General features: G+C 39.3%; 1 protein-coding gene and 1 long non-coding RNA gene across 3 annotated transcripts in view; one reads left to right on the top strand and one right to left on the bottom strand.

The window, feature by feature from the left end:
- The window catches only part of LOC109962450 (uncharacterized), a 33,725-nt gene extending 24,400 nt beyond the window's left edge, over positions 1 to 9,325 (bottom strand). For both annotated transcript variants that reach the window (XR_002275261.1, XR_002275260.1), the window contains exons 1-2: positions 9,264 to 9,325; positions 5,483 to 5,777 (exon numbers count right to left, since the gene is read on the bottom strand). This is a non-coding gene — a long non-coding RNA (uncharacterized LOC109962450). The remainder of the gene's footprint in view (positions 1 to 5,482; positions 5,778 to 9,263) is intronic.
- The window catches only part of LOC109962449 (neuroblast differentiation-associated protein AHNAK-like), a 30,000-nt gene that overhangs the window by 15,810 nt on the left and 4,780 nt on the right, over positions 1 to 9,410 (top strand). The window lies entirely within an intron of this gene.

Consider the following 9,410-nt stretch of genomic DNA (forward strand, 5'->3'; position numbering starts at 1 on the left):
TATTCCAGAGCAAAAGATATATGTTGAAAAACCTGAACTGGAAATCAAACCTGTGCAGATTGAGGGTGACCTTCATGGACAAGGAAGCAAGGTCAAAAAGCCAAAGTTTGCCATCAAAATGCCAAGAATAAAATGGCCTGAATTTGATGTGAGCTCCTCCCCAAACAATTCACAAATCACACTACCAGAGGCTAAAGCTGAGGTCAAACCTCCACAAGCCCCTGAGGCTGACGTTACTCTTGGAGGTGTAGATGTTTCTATTCCAGAGGCAGAGATGGTCATTGAAGACCCATCAGCTGAAGTGGAAATCAAAGCTCCTGAGATCAAAGTTGCGACAAAGGATACGAAAGGATCCCCATCAAAATGGAATATGCCGACAGTGAAATGGCCAAAATTTGGAGGTGGCACTCCAAGTACCACTACAGAAGTACCAGATATGTGCGAAGGCATCATTACTGAAGAGGATCCTGCAGTAAACACTGAAGCACCCAGCATCAAATGCCCATCAGTGGATATAAAAACTACAGGAACTGAACATGACGAGAAAGGAAGCAAGTTCAGACTGCCAAGTCTTGGATTTTCTGTGGCCCAAGGCAAAGAACATGACACTGATTCAAGCTCAACAAAGAAAGATTTAGATGTGGCACTACAAGAAACCAAGGCTGAAGTCAAACTCCCCTGTGCTGAACTTAAAGAACCATTAGCTGAAGTGGAAGCCAAAGCTCCTGAGATCAAAGTTGCGACAAAGGATACGAAAGGATCCCCATCAAAATGGAATATGCCGACAGTGAAATGGCCAAAATTTGGAGGTGGCACTCCAAGTACCACTACAGAAGTACCAGATATGTGCGAAGGCATCATTACTGAAGAGGATCCTGCAGTAAACACTGAAGCACCCAGCATCAAATGCCCATCAGTGGATATAAAAACTACAGGAACTGAACATGACGAGAAAGGAAGCAAGTTCAGACTGCCAAATCTTGGATTTTCTGTGCCCCAAGGCAAAGAACATGACACTGATTCAAGCTCAACAAAGAAAGATTTAGATGTGGCACTACAAGAAACCAAGGCTGAAGTCAAACTCCCCTGTGCTGAACTTAAAGACCCATCAGCTGAAGTGGAAGCCAAAGCTCCTGAGATCAAAGTTGCGACAAAGGATACGAAAGGATCCCCATCAAAATGGAATATGCCGACAGTGAAATGGCCAAAATTTGGAGGTGGCACTCCAAGTACCACTACAGAAGTACCAGATATGTGCGAAGGCATCATTACTGAAGAGGTTCCTGCAGTAAACACTGAAGCACCCAGCATCAAATGCCCATCAGTGGATATAAAAACTACAGGAACTGAACATGACGAGAAAGGAAGCAAGTTCAACCTGCCAAGTCTTGGATTTTCTGTGCCCCAAGGCAAAGGACAAGACATTGATTCAAGCTCAACAAAGAAAGATTTAGATGTGGCACAACAAGAAACCAAGGCTGAAGTCAAACTCCCCTGCGCTGAACTTAAAGAACCATTAGCTGAAGTGGAAGCCAAAGCTCCTGAGATCAAAGCTGTGAAAAAGGATACGAAAGGATCACCATCAAAATTGAATATGCCGACATTCAAATTACCCAAATTTGGAAGGCTTAATCCACAGGTCAAAGTACATGATGTGGAAAGAGCTGATTTAAATTCACCAGAAGTAAAGGCTCAAGTGAAACTTCCTGATGTTGAACTCAAAGAGTCTGCAACTCCATTTTCTGTGTCACAGGCACCACCTATAGAGGGTGATGCAAACTTGAAAAAGACAAGCTGGACATTGCCAAAACTGTCTTTTTCAAAGCCAATTATTAAGACCTCTGAGGGTGATGTCAACCTTGATGCCCCAAAAGCTGATGTTCCAGATCTTTCCAAAGCAGCATTATTGGATTCTGAAACACCAAAGACTGAGAGGGATGGTGTTGGTCGTGGATCTCCAAGTAAATTTGAACTACGATCAATTCAGATGCCAGATGTGACTTTCGGAATACCCGGACTTGAAGACGACAGTGTCTTTCTTGAAACTAAAAGCAAAGAAGCGAATATAAAGCAAGATATTAAAAGTCTTGAGAGGACGGCTATGTCCAAACCAGCCACATTGGATTCTAAAACACTAAAAACTGAGAGGGGCGGTGTGGGTCGTGGATCTCCAAGTAAATTCGAACTACGACCAATTCAGATGCCAGATGTGACCTTCTCAATACCCGGACTTGAAGACGACAATGTCGTTCTTGAAACTAAAAGCAAAGAAGATCAGCTAGAAAAGAAAGTTGAGGCAAAAGAAGAAAGTAAATCAACAAAATCAAGTTTGATGCCATTTGGTAAGCGACTCAACAAAACTGATGTTGAAATTGTAGATTTGCCAGAGACTGAGAAAAAGGAAGCGATTATAAAGCAAGATATTAAAAGTCTTGAGAGGACGGCTATGTCCAAACCAGCCACATTGGATTCTAAAACACTAAAAACTGAGAGGGGCGGGGTGGGCCCTGGATCTCCAAGTAAATTCGAACTACGACCAATTCAGATGCCAGATGTGACCTTCTCAATACCCGGACTTGAAGACGACAATGTCATTCTTGAAACTAAAAGCAAAGAGAATCAGCTAGAAAAGAAAGTTGAGGCAAAAGGAGAGAGTAAATCAACAAAATCTAGTTTGATGTCATTTGATAAGCTAATCAATACAATTGGTATTGAATTTCCAGATCTGCCAGAGACTAAGAAAAAGGAAGCAAATAAAAAAGATACTACCAAAAGTCCTGAGAGGACAGGCTGGTTTAAATTTCCTGAGTCTGGACTGTTCTCAAAATCAGAACCTCAAAAAGTTTCTAAAAAAGATGATCACAAAGATAAAAAGAGTCCAGGGGGGGAAATAGGACTTGAAGAATTAAGCCCCTCCAGTTCTGTCCAGTCATCAGATGCCTTTGCTGATATTAGCTCACCTAGATTGGAATCTGGAAAAATGCATGTCATCAAATCAAATATACAAGTCACCCCAGAAGCACATCATGCCAAGATACTAACTGCTGTCCAGGTTCAGTCATCTGGCGACCTTCCCTTAGAACCTGAGGCTAAAACAGCTACGTCATGGACTGTCGAAGACTCACAAAGTGGCAAGAGAACAGTCGTCGAGAAGCACTTAATAGGGGAAATATCTAGCGAGAAAAGTGAAACAGTTGTAACTAAACAAATTCCACACAGGCCTATAGTTGAGTCTTCTGAACCCATTTCAGGTGAAACAGCCTCATCTATACAACGACTGAGAGACTCTGTCCACTCTGAGAAAATGAGGTTCTTTGATGGAGCTGAGAAGTGAAACAGCTCAATCTAAATGTCTAAAAGATATAATACAATCCCTGGATTGTAGGTTGTGAATTTCACTGGTCATAGCCAGGTGACAGGAAAGTGAGAGAGAAAACATGTTGCCAACTGGAAAAGCTTGTATACCTTTAAAAGAATGTGTCAGTGTTCAGTTGTCAGCTTCAGTCTCTGGTTGCATGCTGGTGACTTATACAGAGAAGGATTCATGTAAATCTCACTGACAGTGTAATCAAATTGTTAAGAAGCGGTGTAACTGAGTGCCCTTACTGCAAATTATAACAGGTTTTCACCAAATATTCTTGCTTATTATGGTACAGAACTGAAGTAAGCCATGTCATTTGCTTATCAAAACTCATCAATATCTTTGTTGTTTCATAGTTTTTAATGTACATTATTAACATGAGTTACTTGTGCACTTGTTTTACAAAATGATAATTACCAGGGCAGTTGATTTAAAAATGGTTGATGCAAAACTCTGAACAAGACTGTTCACAAATTTAATCAGTTACTGACATTCCAAAAATATGTTTACAATAATTTCATTGTAAAATTGATAGAACACCTATAATACAACAGTGCAGTATATAACAGAAAAATATGAATATTAACATGTATCACCAAACTACTTATTCTTGTTGCTGTAGCTAAAATGTAAAGAAGTAATAGCTAAGCAAAGCCGAAATGAAATGCTTATGATAAAAGACAGCAGGTGTACTGCTGCAGCTGTATTTTTCTTAAAACTTTGCTACTCAGAACCTGATTTGCAATGGTAAAAATATGCTAATAGTATGTTTTCTTTCAACATCACTGTACAAATATTGAACTGGCTGTGTAAATAGCTTTTAATTACTTCTAGAATTTCATTTGATTATGCTCCTGTTTGTATTCTGATAGGCGTTAACCTGACATGTTTGCAAAGTTACACACAATAAAGAATATTATGTGCAAAACTTTGTTTGAGGCTGATGATGACATCTATATTTTAGGTCAGTGGTCAAAGCTTTGTCTTGTAACTACAGTTCAACAAGTTGGTGTTTAGCATTTGATTTACTGAAACTGATCAAATTTTACAAAATATGAGTTCACCAAAAGTTAGAATAAACATTTAATTTGCTGCCAAAGTTGAACAAAGTGGGGTGAAGGAGTAGGCTACTGGAAAGCTCCTTCTGACATATTGAACATACTGAAAGGTTGTACATTAATCTGACTTACCAAAAAGCAAAGAAAAAAGTAAAGCATTAAAACAAATAATAAAAAGGTATGTCATTATTATTATTCAACGTTAGTTTATCATCTCTCAACTATACAACACTGTCATAGGAAGTGTTAATTTGCACACTAGAGGGAGACACAGTTCACAAGTAGTCTACCATAATTGTGTACTGTCTCTCTTCCTGGGATAAAACAAAGCTAAAAGTAAATTATCTAAATATCACACGCTGAAAGTGTTTATGCTATCTTAATGACAAAAACGAGTGGCTAAATTAGGCCTATATTTTCTATAAGCATAGCGGAAAGTAAATAAATAGGCTACATTTACTTCAAATCATGCAGTTAATTTCAATAACATTAGGCTACTTCTATTTAATGCCACTTTATGGGCTAACGTTAGCTACTTCTAGGTCACTTCATTAATTTTACATTTTAGGGGGATATATATTTTACGTTTTACTGCACTAATTTAGCGTTATTTGACAGAAAAGCTTTACATATAATAACATATAAAAGAGACAACATCTTGGTGTGTCTATAAGTTAAACTATTATAAATTGTGATAAATTTAGCGTTACCTGGCAAATTCAGCTAACTTATTACGTGCTGCCTTTAGGTGGTCCTCGTAAATTCCATGAATCATAACCGGTTTAAAAACTATAAAAATAAAATTAACAAATCAAGATTATAGAAAGAATATAATCTTAATTATTAATTTCACCCAACTATTAATATCAAATTACTTTAGAAGATAGGAGCTAAGTCAATGTCATGCTCCAATGTAATGCTCCTAATGTTTGGAACTATTTGATGTTCCCGTGATCCGCCATTACGGAAAAAGGGTTGTTATGGAGCTATTGTCGCCCTCCTTCTGATTTGTTTGTTTGTTTTATTCTGAACCTAATTAGTGACCCCTGTAGCACGAGCATACCTCTGGTAGATTGAAACTTTCTGACAGTCCGTGAAGGCAGCACCGGTCCCGCTCTACTGCGCAGTCTCCGAACACTTAGACGCCAGCGGCAACTTCACCGGGAGTCCTGCGCACCCCTCTGCCTGTCGCCCACAACAGCCCGCATCATCATCACCATCATCATCATCATCATCCTCTTCATCATCAGCAGCATCATCAGTGTGATGAAGCAGCGGAGGACGGAGACCTTCCTGCTCTGAGACACTGGATCAGCCCGCAGACAGGTACGGAGCATTAATCTGCCTTTGTAACGACTCTGCAAACACTCAGACAAACATTTCTTCATTTCAAACACTGGCGTAGAGGCCGCTTTTGTTCATTTTCATAAAAGTAACTAAACGACTAATGCGTTTAATATTTAAAACTGCACCTTAGAGCTTTGCAGAAATTAATAAAACCCGCTTTGGCTTCTGGTTTTCCGGTGCCCTCTGACTGTGGGGGATTGTGGGCACGGATCTTCCAGCACAGTGTGTATAAGTATTGGTGTAGCAGAAGCTGTGTTTTATATTTAAGTATTTACATGTATTATATGGTGCCTGCAGTTAACTGATCACCTGTGTGCCTTACAGGTAAATTTGTACACCAAATCACCACAGTGCAGACATAATCGTAGCCTACATATATTTCAAATGCACATGAAAATAAGTTTTTGTGTCATATGAACAACAATTAAGTGCATATGAGTCAAAAAATCAAATGGAAATGTGTAAAGGGGCAACAAATGCAAGGTAATAATAAAATATCAGTAAATGTTGTTTAAATAAAACTACAAACTAAGATCTTAAAATATAATTGCAGCAGAAACAGCAGTGGAACATTTTTACAAGGTTAAGTAAATATCACTATATTTGGCTGTAGAATGAATTTCGTTTTCATGTACATGTGCTGTAAAAACTTATTGGATTTATGAAGGAAGCTGTGTTTGTGGAGGCGGTGCAGCTGCTCGGCCTGATTTTGCAGCAGAAATAGGAAAGAGTTTGAATAATAAGAGAGGGGAGAGTGGAGTGGCCATTCTTGTAAATCAATGCCCTATATCTGTAAAAATGAAATGCAGGAGTTAAAGTGATTGTCAGGAGGTGCTGGAGGATGCTAGTTTTGGGAACCGTTTCCCCTTTAACTGGACGGTCTCCACCATGATGAATCTCATGATGGACAGAAGAGAGAGAGGAGGAAATTTAATCCCTGAGGTCACACCAGATGCACATCTGTCATGCAAAAAGCAAACAGGAAGGATGGGAAAGGAGGCGACATCTGTGAGCTAAATTATTTTCAGGAAATTTGGGGGTGCTTTGTGTGGAAATCAGATTTTCAAAAGCCCCTAATTGGTGCAAGCATCAAGCTCCAAACCCAACATCCGCAGAGTGATGCTTAAATCAGGGTGCTCCTTTAGCTTGTACAGTTGATTTTAGGGCTGCAATGATTATTCTCATTATTGATTAATCTGCCAATAAATGATTAGTCTATAAAATTAGAAAATATCTTAAAATTCCTGTTAAAATTTTCTGAACTCCAACGTGGTCTTCAAATATAATGTTTAATCCAACCAACAGTTCAAAACCCAAAAATGTTCCAGTTTATTATCACTTAGAGAAGCAGACATATTTGGTATGAAAATGAATTAAACAATTGATATAATATCAAAATTAGATGATTAATTTTCTGTCTACTGACATATGTATTAATCAGCTAATCATTGTAGTTCAAACTGATTTAATGAACGTTTCTAGACAGAGCTGGTAGATGGATTCTGTTAGGGTGATTTAACTTTCCTCACAATTCGAAGTACGTTTGGACATAGCCAGGCTAGCTGTGTTCTGCCCTTAGGCTAAGCTAAGCTAAGGAGCTACAGTTTTACTGCACAGATATGAGAATAGTCTTGATCTTCTTATTCAACTCTTGGCAAAAAAAGTGAATAAGCCTATTCTATTTTTTTAACTGCTCCTTTAAGTAAAATACCTGAATGTACTGTATATACTGTCATTTGGGATTTCTGTTAATGGCAAAGGATTTGACCCTGGTTTCAACTCAAATCTACAGAGAATCTACGTGTCCTTACAGATTCACAGAACTTTATAGGGAGATTCAGCTCACTGTTTAGTATCCAGACCACAGCTTTACTCTTTTGGTTCACTCTCACTGCTAGTGTTGTTTTATCCTGCAGCAGGAAGCAGTTGTTTTTGAGAGTAAAGCTCTACAAATCCACTGTCTACTACCTGCTCAGCCACAAACAGTGGAACATTTAGCAGCTAAAGAGTCAGGTATTTCCCTCAAGAGATGGTGGAGACCAAAGATGGAGCTAAAAGATTCATCAGCTGGAACCAACACAATTCTGAATGATTGATGCTCTGTAACGGCTGGACGTGTAAAACACCAGCTGTATGCTTGGATCATACGGTGTCACCTTGATGTTAACTCACTGTTCTTTTTAACAAGTTTTTGGCTTGTTGCAGGTTTGAAATGCAAGATGTCCACATTTGAACCAGTTGTTGAAACACTTGCGTTGTCAGCTAAACTCAAATGTCCTACCACTTCATTAATATCTGCCATTAGTTTTTACATTTTCAATACAAATCAATACAATTAAAATGCTTGACAATAACTTTTGGTTGCAGCCCTAATGACTGCTTAGGATTGATTTTCATGTTTCAGTACAAATTCACTGCTTTAACCAAGAACCTGAAATCTTCACTTGAATGACATTTTAAAAAACTCGGCTCTAGAATCTGATCTTTTCAATGACCTAGGATCTTACTTTATGTTGCTACTCCAGACCTACTTTCATTTTACACACACATATTATATATATATATATATATATATATAAATTCCAGTTCAGACACGTGCTACTTCATCTTCAACCAGCTAAATATGCAAAGAGATAAACGTCCTAACATATCATTTCTCTGCTGAGGCAGAAGTGAAGCAGCTTCCTGTAAACACTCAGGCAGTAACACATGGGTAACCTTGTTCAGACCCATCGGACTAAATAAGGCCTTATTATTCAGCTGAAGAAAAAAAATGCATGAGCGAAGCGTCATGCCTGGCATCGACATTTAAATTCTTGTGTCTGTTACGCTTCACATCAGCGCAGAGTGCACTTCTCAGAAACCAGATTAGACAGAAATCACGTGCACACGTTTGTGCGCCACATGCATCCTCTCCAGCTTCTACCTTCAGAGCAGCAGAGCCTTTGAATTTTAAAACCCGAACATGAGAACGGCCAGAGTGGCCGTGCAGATTCCCTCCAGAGGAACAATACGAGCCTCTGATGAGGAATAAAGGCTGTATTGTATCTTGTCTGATGACGAACGGCAGAAGCAATCCCAGGTTTCACAGAGAAGTCTCAGAGCAACACGTCCCCGACCTGACGGTGGTAATTGCTGCATAACGGCACACATGAATACCCCTGAATCAGGCCTCTTGCGCTCAGGCAAAGTGCACTGTTCAGACAATCAGAGGCATAAAATCTCAACTGTTCATCCCCATAGCAACAGCAACTGCCAGTCTGATTGTATGAAGAGTGGTGTTTCTGAAAACTTGCCACTTGTAAAGACAGATACTGTTTAAATGAATGATTAGTGCAGTTTTTTAATCAAAATGGCTGTAACTGTTATGGTTTAGTCCCCCTCACCAGGAGGGTGAGGGAGAACTGGGGTTGGACTCAAGATGGCTGACCCAGGTGCTAGTACAAAAGAGAAGGTTTAATGGAATAAAAACATATATACATATTTGTATAACTTACTTTAAGTATTGTCCATTACACATCACAATGCTCCGGCGACAACGGGGCTTCTGCCAGAAGTATAAATAAGGAAGCCAACAAATCCCCGGAATACGCCTCAGGTGTGCGCACCGACCCACGAGTCACTAATAACCCGATGCGACACAG

The sequence above is a fragment of the Monopterus albus genome, unplaced genomic scaffold (assembly GCF_001952655.1).
Source record: "Monopterus albus unplaced genomic scaffold, M_albus_1.0 scaffold64.1, whole genome shotgun sequence".
Classification (NCBI taxonomy): domain Eukaryota; kingdom Metazoa; phylum Chordata; class Actinopteri; order Synbranchiformes; family Synbranchidae; genus Monopterus; species Monopterus albus.